At 37.7% G+C, this 13220-nt stretch overlaps 1 protein-coding gene across 4 annotated transcripts in view; it reads right to left on the bottom strand.

Annotated features, from left to right (window-relative positions):
- The window catches only part of LOC138694804 (pancreatic triacylglycerol lipase-like), a 242331-nt gene that overhangs the window by 66259 nt on the left and 162852 nt on the right, over positions 1 to 13220 (bottom strand). For all 4 annotated transcript variants that reach the window (XM_069818889.1, XM_069818886.1, XM_069818888.1 and 1 more), the window contains exon 2: positions 12027 to 12101. The gene's annotated coding sequence lies outside the window, so the exon portion shown is untranslated. The remainder of the gene's footprint in view (positions 1 to 12026; positions 12102 to 13220) is intronic.

The following is a 13220-nucleotide window of genomic DNA, read 5'->3' as shown; positions in this document are numbered from 1 at the left end:
GGAAAATAAAAATCAAACAAAATGGTACAATTTTTAGTAAAATATTTCAATATTTGCGTTAGCATTTACTGATGACTTTGTTATTTTATCTCGGAGTCCGAAATCTCTTGAAGAAATTTTAAAACAAATACAGGATAAAACCGATTGTCTGGAAATATAACAACACTAAAACAAAATACATTAATAATACGGTATGCGACAAAACAAACGACACTGAAATTATAGCTCATCTGCTGTCCACATTTCTCTAGCAACAAAGTATTTATTTATTGTATAGGGCTATTATAATAGTTTGACATACTGCATATTTTTCAGTGTTGGTGTTAGTACTGCAATATCGTTCTCACTCTCACAACAGAGCTGCTTATCGTAGAGCATTATTATCTAGAAACAGGGCCTCCATTTTGAACAAAATCTGTAAAGACATGTGTAGTCAAATGTAAATTGAATGTAATTAAATGTAAGGAAGTGTTTGGGGAAAGCGACTTTTAACCCACCCTGTATTGTGTGTATAAAGTACATGAGAATATCCTGTATTGTTATTGTCATTTATTCATTTTTATGTGAGCAATGCCAACCTTGTATTAACTTTCTATAGTTACATCTGAATTGTGTACGCGTCTGTTTCGCGTCCAAGTCAAAGCACAACTAAACAACTTCATTTTTTAAACATATTGCAACCTTCACATGGATTGTAATAAACTCTTCCAAGTAAGTTATGTATAAGAATGGACTCATCCACATTTTCGAGTTTATCGGATATGATGTAAGCATTTCCATGACAACCGAAGTCGAATGACGTCAGTATAATTCAGTTTCCACAAATCCTTTCATTTTTTCTATTAATGTTGTTCGAATATACATATTACATGTCACAAATAGTTGTTTACAGTATATAAGACAGGAAAGTGTGCCAATACTCCACTCCCAGCATGAGCAGCCATCGACTGCATACATATTTACGGCAATTCGAATGCAAGAGTCGGGCAGTGATAATCGTGTGTTCCTTAGATACGAGCGCATTAAAGGCACCCGGAACTCTGGACTTCCGTAGTCTGTTATGTAAGTTTACACCTTCCGAGAAGGCGTGTCTCTCAGTTATTCATCTAACGTCTCTTTGCATGACGTCATTACACACTGTTATTCTGAAATATCTTTCCAGAAGTGGGCCAATAGGTGAGTGCAGTGTTGTGCAGTAAGCTGCGAACAATTGGAGCGCACTTGCATTCTGAATTGGCTCGCCACGAATTTTGATTCATATGGTAATTTTGTTTCATCCTCTTAACCACGTGATCTACTTTCAGTGTGTTCTTCAGAACATCGTTCTATGTATGTTTTCTTAACAGTGAATTGATGTTGACGAAACTCTGAAATAGCGTCATGATTATTTCAATTACGGTTATACGCATTAACATTATGTTCTTATTAAGTTTTCTTATTTTTTATTATTGCAATCATTATCATAATTATTATTAGACATAAGATTTATATGCACTAAAAATACCTAAAATATGCATGTATTTATGCTGTTAACAGTACATTATGCAACGAGCCTATAATGGTAGTAATTAAGACGCAAGTATGTTTGTTTATGAAACGAGCGCAAGCGAGTTTCATAATTTTCATACGAGCGTCTTAATTACCATTATAGGCAAGTTTCAAACGACTTTTTATGCTCGACCATATTTCTAACTTGAAATTATTCTAAGTTTTCATGTTATGGTTATGTGAGTCACGAACGGAACTAAATTGTGAGATGTGCGCAGACGCGAAAGTATTGATTTTTTCCGAGGCACAAATATCATTGACCATGATATAACCGAGAGAACATTAGTCTTGATATAACCTGGAAATTGATTTAGAATTGAAAAACGAGATGACAAATTGAATTTATTTGAATATTATTTACAATTAACGCTAATTATTATAGTAACAGAACATAACCTTCTGCGACAGTATTGGATTTCCAGCCTCCGTGAAATTTCCCTAGTTGTCTTTCGATTGCATATCCGAGAATAATTGAAAACCTGTACTTTAATGAATAGGTGTACTTTAATGACATGCATTAAAGGACTGCTACCAGGTGTATACAGTAATTACTACATTTCGGCATGGTCGAGCATAAAATCTTTAAAAATGCTCTATAATTTCGAAAATAAGCACTAAACATGCACTAAAAATTTTAATTTTAGGCTTATACATTTTGGTAGTTACAATGCACATTCTTCCTTAGACATCATTCTGGTCGTTGTAATTTGATTTGCAGTACACAACGATTATTTTCTCCAAATGCTCAGGGTGAGTTTATGACGTTTATCACTTAACCCAAGTTTGTATGCTGAGAAGGACCTTTTCACGTCTACAGATGTTATTGAGCAATTTCCCTCTGCAATCAGCAGATTCCCACACGATTCATCTTGTCAATCTCCTGACCGTGTCTCAGCGCCTTTTTGACATCGCTACGCTAGACCATGAGGTTACGGTGCGGGGATTGTTCTCTCGGATTCTGACATCATGTCTATACTTCGTTACATAATGTCTGACAGGCGAAATGAACATTGCCGGCAGAGGGAGGAAAAAGGATAATTGCTATTCAACCAATGACAGAGATCTCATTCCACGCTTATCTTGAAGTTGGGAGGAAGTAGAACGCTTCAGACAGCCCAACTTCAAGATAAACGTGGAATGAGACCTCTGCCATTGGTTCAATAGCAATTATCCTTTTCCCGCTCTCTGCTGGCAATATTTATTTTGCCTGTCAGACATTATGGAACGAAGTATAGAGATCACTATTCACTGATGCATTATTATTATTATTATTATTATTATTATTATTATTATTACTCACAGTGCTAACGCCAGTCATACAGTATATATATATATATATATATATATATATATATATATATATATATATATATATATATATATACATACAGGGTGTTTAAAAAATATGGGGCATGATTTCAGGTATGTATTTCCCACATGTAGACAATCAAAATAGTTCATTACAACATGTGTCCGGAAATGCTTCATTTCCGAGTTATGGCCTTCACAACATTGAAATTCACCGGAACGTTTTTCTTTCCGCAGGTCTTGTCATTACAGAAGATGTTCAAAATGTCCACCTCCTGCTTGAATACAGCCCTCACATCGATGTCTCATTGACCTGCGAACACGATCCCAAACTCCAGGAGTATTGCGTATGTCCTCAGAACATGCCACAATTCGATTCCGAAGGGATTCCAAATCAGGCACCGGAAACGAATAAACCAATGATTTTAAATGGCCCCACAAGTAGAAATCGAGAGGGTTCAGATCAGGTGAGCGTGGAGGCCAAGCAATTGGGCCACCTCTACCTATCCATCGATCAGGAATGGAGACGTACAAATGTCTTCCGATCTGGACATTGTCGCTGTGGGTACCTCTCCTGGTACAAACGACGAGCCCGCGCAGCATTGCCGTCCGCCTTACCGTACATGAAGTGTATCTCTGCCAGCTCTTGATTTGAATACATGTCGCACAGTCTAACGCCTACACAACACTGAATGTAACCTTCGCCTGGGAATGAACTGTCAGAGTGCCCTCTTAATGTCTCCTTTGACGGCAACGACCTGCGGAAAGAAAAACGTTCCGGTGAATTTCAATGTTGTGAAGGCCATAACTCGGAAATAAAGCATTTCCGGACACATGTTGTAATGAACTATATTGATTGTCTACATGTGGGAAATACATACCTGAAATTATGCCCCGTATTTTTTTAACATTCTGTATATATATATATATATATATATATATATATATATATATATATATATATATATATATATATATATATAAATTCAATGCAGTGGCACTTGACTAGAGTCATTGGCCGTACAATGGCGATAAAAACTAAAAGGAAAGAAAACGAAATAAAGTAAACAATGTGCAAATGAAACTATGAAGGAGTGGACGTCAGCACTGCTGCATTCTTTCTCTGGCCTCCCAGTACCTATCCACAAAGCTGGCAGCTGGCAGATGAAAGAGCTGGACAAGTCTTAATGTGGTTTGAGTCCATGGTGTCGGAACATCCACAGAGCATGCAGTGGGGGCTGGATAATACACCCAGGCGGTGAAGGTGATTAGCCAGACAGTCATGACCGACTGCGGCGCGGAACGTCGCAACAGCTTCTCTTCTGGGCCATTCGGGGAGAGTGGAGTTCAGTGCGTCCTTCCAGTGTTTATCTTTAATTTGGTCCTCCAAACTCTTATGGAAACATTGTCTCACTCGACTGCTTATATTTGTAGATGCTCTATGGAATGGCATGTTAGAATATGAAAGGGGGATAGTTGTTCCTTTCTTTGCTAGAAAGTCTGCTGCTTCATTCCCGGCAATACCTCAGTGAGAAGGTATCCATTGCAGATGTACAATTTTATTTAGTTTCTTGATGTCTTCTCTGCATTGTTGAATGTCATCATTAGCTGGTTGTAGTAAGCAGTTTCCAATTGCAGATATCGCTGCTTTTGAGTCACTGAGGAGGACAATGTTTGGAAATGGGAAGGACCTGCACAACAGTTGTTTCACAGCAGTACATATGGCTCTTACTTCTCCATCAAAAGGTGTATGGTTGTTGCCTAGAGTGAGATAGGTAGAGAACAGTTGGCAATGAATTCCGGCTCCAGTGGGCCCGTGTTTTTCTATTTGGGAGCCGTCAGTGTACACATGCAGCCATTTGTCTTGTAGGTAGCGGATCTGTAATGTTTCTAAGGCAGAAAGACGGAGTATTTCACTACATTCGTCCTGTTTATTTTGTATTGCAATACAGTATTATATTATAGCTGGCAATTTATAAATCATTGTTCTGATCTACGTATATAATTATTGCTTCATCTTACAATATGCTTCCGCGAGTATTAAAGATTGCGAGTCCCTTTCCACGCTACTACAAGAAGTCGCTGGCAACAGAGGGCATTGGTGAACATATTGAATGGATACCAGATAACAATCCTTTTCGCCAAAATGTATTCAGGAAATATATAACTCTGAGTAACACAGAGTTCAAATTCAATAATAATAATAATAATAATAATAATAATAATAATAATAATAATAATAATAATAATAATAATAATAATAATAATAATATTATAACAATTTTATTATTATTATTATTATTATTATTATTATTATTATTGGAGTAGTAAGAGCCGTGGATCGAACACGTAACATTTTCTTGGCAGGCTAACGCGCTACCCACTCAGCTATGGAGGAAGTAAAGAATGCATGCAAATCAAGATTTCAGGTATAACTCCCAGTAAAGTTGATTTGAATAATTTTCAAGGGAAAAATTGTTCCGGGACCTTTGGTTTAACGTACCAACACTCTACCAACTGAGCTACCCGGGAACTCTACCCGACACCGATCCAATTATTCCCTCTATATCCACAGACCTCAAAGTGGGCTGACAACCGTCAAGCAATCAACTTCAAGTGCACACTAACTCCGTGTGACTTAGTGTAAATTGTGGCTTTCTGTTAACGAACAGTGTCGTGTATTATGCAAATCAAGATTTCAGGTATAACTCAGTTCCCGGGTGGCTCAGTTGGTAGAGCGTTGGCACGTTAAACCAAAGGTCCCGGGTTCGATGCCCGGCCCAGGAACAATTTTTCCCTTGAAAATTATTTAAAGAATGTATGATTACAACTTCGAAGTTGTTTGGCTTATATTAATATTATCTCTAATATCTAGGTTTTTTCAACCAAGAAACATTTACACATAATATACTATAAATGTTACCTCTGATTGAGGTTCTGGCTGATAATTATGTACAGTACACTATTATCAAGCAGTACATCTCGCTTGACGATATGTGTCAGAGGAAGAACAATTGTCTGTATGCAACTGAAATCTGATTAATGTAATATGTAGCTAGTCGGCAATGTATGCAATGGAAGGGGGAAAGGAACTGGCCACCCTATCCCATTATTTCCTGGCCTAGTTGTCTCATAAGTGGTGCCATGTTGGTATAGACCTGTCTTCGGACAATTGACTAAACAACAACTACTATAAAATAACGTAGCTCTCAACATTCTAAATCTAAATTACGATGCATGTTCTTGTATATCAGAGCATCAGAATTAGTTTTAATTGTAGACCTACTATTATTGTGCTTTATATGCATGTTGAATTTATACCGACAACTCTATCGTTTGATGGTCATTTAAAAAACACCGTCGGCTACTTTGCTTCCGTGAGTGTAGTAAAAAAAATCACTGTCGCTGAATAGTCAGGAAATTTGACTGTGACACTTATCACGTTCTTGCATGCAATAAATCCGGTACCTTCGTGAAGCTGCAATTTGCGTCATAGCAAAAACTGGCCAATTGGAAAACACGTAATAAAAAGAAAGACAAGGCAGTTTTTTTTAGTGCAAGTCAAGCTGGTATATTAAGCGGTAGCCAAGAGTTGGTATTTTCCTTCCTCTGCAGAACAATGCAGTTTGCTACTGTTTTCTCTTGCATTATTTATTACGCGTACTTATTTATTTATGGAGAATCGTTAACTTGAAGCTCACTTCACTATTAGCAATGTTATGAAGGACAAACAGAGTAATTGCCCACCACAACCATAATCATTTATCCCTTTTGTCTTTGTCTTCGACTACTATTCGCGGTCACTGAAGTCTTTTTCTTGATTTTGTTGTCTTCCAATATGTGTTTTTAACCCTTAAATTGACTAAGTATCTTATAGGATACAACAGGATAATACACTCAGGGACAAAAAAACCGGACACTTTAGTATTTGCTGGTATTTTGCAAAACATTATCTTCTCATACAATATTATGGTAGCCATCTGTTGTTATGGAGACGTGTATACATTGTTGATTGTTTTTTTTTTTTTTTTTATAAACAAGCCATTACAACCAAATATTCCAATTTTGCTTTCACAGTCTCAGCTATAACAATTTTGTCTCAACCATTTTGTGCTTCATTATCGTTATCATTCGTTATTTCATTATTTTTACATTTTCTGAGTTTAAGTGGGGTTGTAACATTTGTCTTAAAACAAGATGCGACCTGAAGATTTGGCTCGAGCTGTAGCCCTTTACGATGATGGACGCAGTGTACGTTACATTGCAAATGCTATGAATATGGCTAGAAGCGCAACCCATGATGCCATAAAACGGTATAGAGAGACCCTAGAATATACCAGAAGACCAGGTCCGGGTCGTCCAAGAGCTACAAATCCAAATGAAGACAGGTATATGGTGTTGAGAGTTCTTAGGGAGCGCAACCTGCCAGCTACCAATGTAGCCCAGCAATTTGTTAACATGCATGGACGCCCAATTTCGGCCAAAACAGTTAGAAGGAGGTTGAAAGCAAGTGGACTGATATCAAGTAGACCTGCAACTGGTCCCAGACTTCTCAGAATGCATCGAGTTGAACGACTGCGTTTTGCAAATGATCACAGGGATTGGAGAAATGGACAGTGGAGCTGTGTTCTGTTCACCGATGAGTCCCGTTTCAATCTGTGCTCACCTGATGGACGTGAAAGAGTTTGGAGAAGGAGGGGAGAACGATTTTCAGTGTTGCATTTCCGAAAATGTGCCGTATGGAGGTGGTGGAGTGATGGTTTGGGCAGGAGTGTGTACGGATGCTCGTACAGTGTTGGTTTTTGTTCAAAATGGAAGACTAACAGCTGATAGGTATATAAATGAATGTTTGGCTGATCATGTTGTGCCATTTGGCCAATTTGTAGGCGATAATTTTGTTTTAATGCATGATAATGCACGGCCGCATATTGCCCATGCGGTCGGAGATTATCTCCAAGAAGTGGGAATCCATGTTCTTCCATGGCCAGCAAGGAGTCCAGACATGAACCCAATTGAACACGTGTGGGACATGCTGGGACGGCGTGTTAAGAATAGACGACCGAGACCAGAATCGTTACAAGAATTGAGGCGAGCACTTGGCGAAGAATGGGATCTTATTCCTCTAGAAGACATTGCTAACCAAATTGAGAGCATGCCAAGACGTATGGATCCAGTTATTCAAGCCAGAGGGGGTAATACCCGTTACTAAAAAGAGTTTTTAATGTTTAAGGCACCATAAAATGAAAAAAACAGTTAGACCAAACGATGCCATAGTTATACGCCCTTTGTAATTTTTTGTAAATTTTCTCATCGGAGATTTTTTTCAAATGTTGTCGTATAAGGTGCTAAATGAAACATTATTTTGTTTAAATGGGTTCTGTTTCATTTTGAAATAATTGGTAACAAAATACAAGCAAATATAGAAGTGTCCGGTTTTTTTTTGTCCCTGAGTGTATTATGCTACAATTTTAATAGAACAATAGAAAAAAAATGGTAGGAAAATTAAAATTTCACAATATTATAATATTGTACAACATATAGAATATGGACATTGCGATAGTTGTTTTCTTTACAGTCCGACAAGATTTAATAAAATAGTGTGAAAATGAAGTCTTGCCAATTTAAGGATTAACATTCATTCTAGAGGCGTATTCTTAAAGTAAGTTTCGTTTTCAATTATAGCCGTCGCATCGCTGCAATCGTTATTTTGCGCATACGTGTTTTCTTCTTCAGTCCTCAGGCAAGCTATGCATGCAGTTTCACAGCTTCAGTCCATGTGTGTGGTTAGTTGTGATCAGTTGAAATGTTTATAAAGTGATCGAGCGGTCTGTTATCCGTTTCTTGAATGCGAGGAACATCAAACCAGCTGACATTCATCGTCAACTTTGTGAGATGTGTGGTGATTATGCCATTAGTGATGGAATGGTCAGGAGATGGGTTAGGAAGTTCAACGAGGGCCGCGTCTCTGTGCATGACGAGCAGCGTACCGGTCGGCCATCTTTGATCAATGACGATTTGGTGCGTGCTGTCGATGAAAAAATTCATGAGGACAGGAACAAATTGACCATTCCCCCTACAGCTCGGATTTGGCTCCGAGTGACTTTCATCTCTTCCTGCACCTCAAGAAGTTCCTCGATAGTCAACGTTTTGATGGCGACGACACCCAAAATCTCATCCCGAAATTTGGCTGGGAAAAATTGACCATTCCCCCTACAGTTCGGATTTGGCTCCGAGTGACTTTCATCTCTTCCTGCACCTCAAGAAGTTCCTCGGTGGTCAACGTTTTGATGGCGAAGACATCCAAAATCTCATCTATAAATTTGGCTGGGAACAAATTGACCATCCCCCTACAGTCCTGATTTGGATCCGAGTGACTTTCATCTCTTCCTGCACCTCAAGAAGTTCCTCGATGGTCAACGTTTTGATGGCGACGATGAAGTGAAAACAGCAGTGCGGGAGCGGTTCGCATCGTAGGTGGGCGAATTCTACAATGAGGGGATAGAAAGACTTGTGCCACGACTCGATAAATGCCTCAATAATGGTGGATATTATGTTGAGAAGTAATTGAAGTGTGAGGAATACAATGCAACAAAAATGATTTGTAAGTATCTTCCCGTTTACTTACTACACCCTTTTGGAACTTACTTTAAGAACACGCCTCATATTTTCTTCCTACGCACACCTCTAACTCAGTGATCTGGCAACGCATCACAAAAGAAACCATGACGTATCCCTGGGTAGCGCGTTTGTCTACTGACATGGAGCTGCGCTCGTGTGTGAATTCGATTCCCGCTTAGACTGATTATATGGGTGGATTTTCGGAGGTTTTTCTTCAACATTGAAGTGAATAGCAGGTAATTCTATGTAAATCGGCCTCATTCCTCCAAATACCATCTCGCCAACACCAATTCCATCGACGCTAATTAAACTGGTAGTTGATACATAACATTAAATAACAGACTCAAACATACTTTCTAAGTAGCCGAAGATATTCCCTCCAGAAATGACAATGGGCCAGGTTTTGACTGGATGAATCACCTGTATGTTTCTATCATTCTATGTAATATAATTTCAGTGTTTCTCAATATTCTCCGCAATTTAGATCGAGTGTTTCATTATTGCATTACCTTACTTTTATATTCTTATCTAACGTAAAATCAAGTATACCAACTTTATGTAACCTAGCTTAATAGCATGCTCACTGTATAAATATTTTCATGATCGAAACCATTCTGTGTGTTTAATCCTTCTCTATCATGCTGTTTGGAAATTTGTTTCAGATTTTATCATTGTCAAGGATATTTCACCTGTTATTTTGGTCCTTACTTACTCCTGAGCTTCACAGTCCTCTGAGAACCTTAGCTTCCTTCATAATAGTTGCCCATGCCTTTCTATCTTCTGCTGTTTTTCTCCATCTTTTAACCTTCATTTCCCTTAGATCGTTTTCAACAGCGTCTAACCATCTTGTTCTATGCCTGCCTCTTCTTCTTATGCCCTCAATTTTCCCATTTAGGGCCTTCTTTACCAATCTATCCTCCTTCATTCTTATAACATGCCCTATCCATTGCAAGCTTTTCCTTCGTATATCGCCAACTATATCAATATCTTTGTGTAACTTTTGTAACTCATAATTTGTTCTAATTCTCCATATGTCGTTTATTTCCAGAGGTCCATAGATTTTTCTTAATATTTTCCTTTCCCATGTATTTAACCGTAACATGTCAGCTTGTGACATGATCCATATCTCACTCCCATATGTAACTGCTGATTTAATTACTGCTCTATAAATTTTAATTTTAACCTTTTTACTTACTGCTCTTGATTTAAACACGCTCCTTAACCCATAAAAGCAACTGTTTCCAGCCGCAATCGTATTTTTAATTTCTTCTCCTAGTTATTTTGGTCCTATTTTACTTTAATTTCAACATCTTTATAGACCTACTCGGCAGTCAGTTCCCGGTACTGTTCAAAACACAGATCTGTCTGTGGCCATGTACGGAAAGCGTGATATTTATACCAGGTATTCCAAATTAACAGGGTCAAAAAGATAGAGGGATCCACCATAAGTATTTTGAGATATGGAACCAATGGTCGGAAATGCCATCTTAATACCCCACAAGCCTTTGAAAACTCTCAGGTAATTACTGTAATACGTGTGGGGAACGTTTCTTTATGCTGCTTTATTTTCAAAATATTTTACAACTCATAGCATCTGTTCCAAGTGGCGCCCACCAACATTTACAAATGCAGTACAAAAGCACAAGAAACTCTGCCGCACTCACTCAAATATCTCCAGAGTCTGTTGTACGACGAGACAGGTAGCTAATATTCTGGCAACAAATTCCTCGTTAGTTTCCACTGGGGTTTCGTAAATTCGAGATTTGATATGTCCTCAGAGGAAAAAGTCAAAGGAAGTGAGGTCCGGTGACCGCGGTGACCAATGTATGATGGGACTTCTTCGTCCAATCCAACGTTGAAGAAATCTGATATCCAAATGACGGCGGACGTTAACATTGAAGTGAGCAGGCGCCCATATCCCCTGGCGGACAATACAAGATACATTTTCCAATAGATCTGATAGCTCAAGTAAACACTGTATAGGTTACTGTGGAAACTTACCAGGAAATTGTATGCTGTTTTGAAAGCTAGTGCCATCAGAAGTCTGAACTCGAATTTTTACGCAGAAGACATGCTTTAGGCTTACATCCCTTCGGGCACTACCCTAGAAGTTCAGCATTTAATAAAATTAATAGGATGTATTAATACGGCATCTCTTACCATTAATTCCTACCTCAAAATACTCATGTTTGATCTCTCTATCATCTGCATCATTTTAATCCTGTTAAACTGAAACAACCGGTATAAACCTCTCACTGCCTCCTAATATTGTATATTCTCTACTTTTCAGTCCCGCCAAATCGAGTTGGGATACTGTTGCTAGTAATAAGATTCAATTAATAATTTCCGTATTAACATAGACTACTACACCAACGCACGTGGAGAGTTCGCGCTCTGCAATTAGATGACAAATCAAGTTACATATCACAGCGACGTAATACATTTCGCATCAAATGTTTGTTTATCTCAATATTTTTCTTACCTAGAATTCAGTATAGGTTAACCAGTTTTAAAAATTATTATCAGTTAGCTGTACTATATGGAACACTTACCTAGAAGTGCAAAAGAGATTGTATTGTGTGGCGTTTACTTCCTCATTGATCCATTTAACTATTTCTTCAAGTTATCTGAAAGAGAAAGAAAATTACTTTAGTAAAGTTCATATAATAAATATATTTCCCATCCTGAAAATATAATAAGAAGTGATATAGGTAGTAATGAGAAAAGGAAAATTCTCACCGGAATATTTAAATTATTATAGCAGAGTTCATATAATAAATATATATTACATCCTGAACATATAATAAGAAGTGATATATTATGTATAATGAGAGAAGGAAAATTTGTGATAGGGGAGAGTCGGGTAGTATCGGACATCGGGTAATATCGTACAGTGAGTTTCTTTCATCTACCACACGATGATAGTACCTGATTGACAAGGTTATATTTCTGTGATGTCGCATAGAGAAACGTAACCATGTCATTCAGGTAATACTATATGGTGGTAGATGAAAGAAACGCACTGTCCGATACTACCCGACTCTCCCCTATGCCATTCCCATCTAATCTAACCTCCTGTACTCCCACGAAGTCTATTCTATATCTAGCTAGTTCTTTTGCTACTAATGTTACCCCTCCTGTTCTATAAAGACTAGTTACGTTCCAAGTACCAAATTTCATAACCTTATTCCTTTTCTGTGGTCGTGCCAGAGAATCAGTCCCATTCCGAGGCTTATTGTAAGGTTTCGTAACAAGCTGTTTTTTCACGGCGATGGGTTTTTCTTTGCAATATTAAATCACCTACTGATCTGATATTAAAAATCGGTTAGCCTTTTTTATTATTATTTGTGGTATTTTTTTGTAATGAGTGTTACAATATCCACAAACGATTAGGGAAAACACGGGAATTTTACTTAAAACGAGTAAAGATATAGGTTTGGAAGTAAATCCCGAAAAGACAAAGTATATGATTATGTCTCAAGACGAGAATATTGTACGAAATGGAAATATAAAAATTGGAAATTTATCTTTTGAAGAGGTGGAAAAATTCAAATACCTGGGAGCAACAGTAACAAATATAAATTATACTTGGGAGGAAATTAAACATAGAATAAATATGGGAAATGCCTGTTACTATTCGGTTGAGAAGCTTCTATCATCCAATCTGCTGTCAAAATATCTGAAAGTTAGAATTTATAAAACAGTTATATTACCGGTTGTTCTTTATGGTTGTGAAACTTGGACTC

Source organism: Periplaneta americana, chromosome 2, assembly GCF_040183065.1.
Source record: "Periplaneta americana isolate PAMFEO1 chromosome 2, P.americana_PAMFEO1_priV1, whole genome shotgun sequence".
Classification (NCBI taxonomy): domain Eukaryota; kingdom Metazoa; phylum Arthropoda; class Insecta; order Blattodea; family Blattidae; genus Periplaneta; species Periplaneta americana.
The sequence above is the reverse complement of the archived record's forward strand: the minus strand, read 5'-3'. Positions and strand labels throughout refer to the sequence as shown.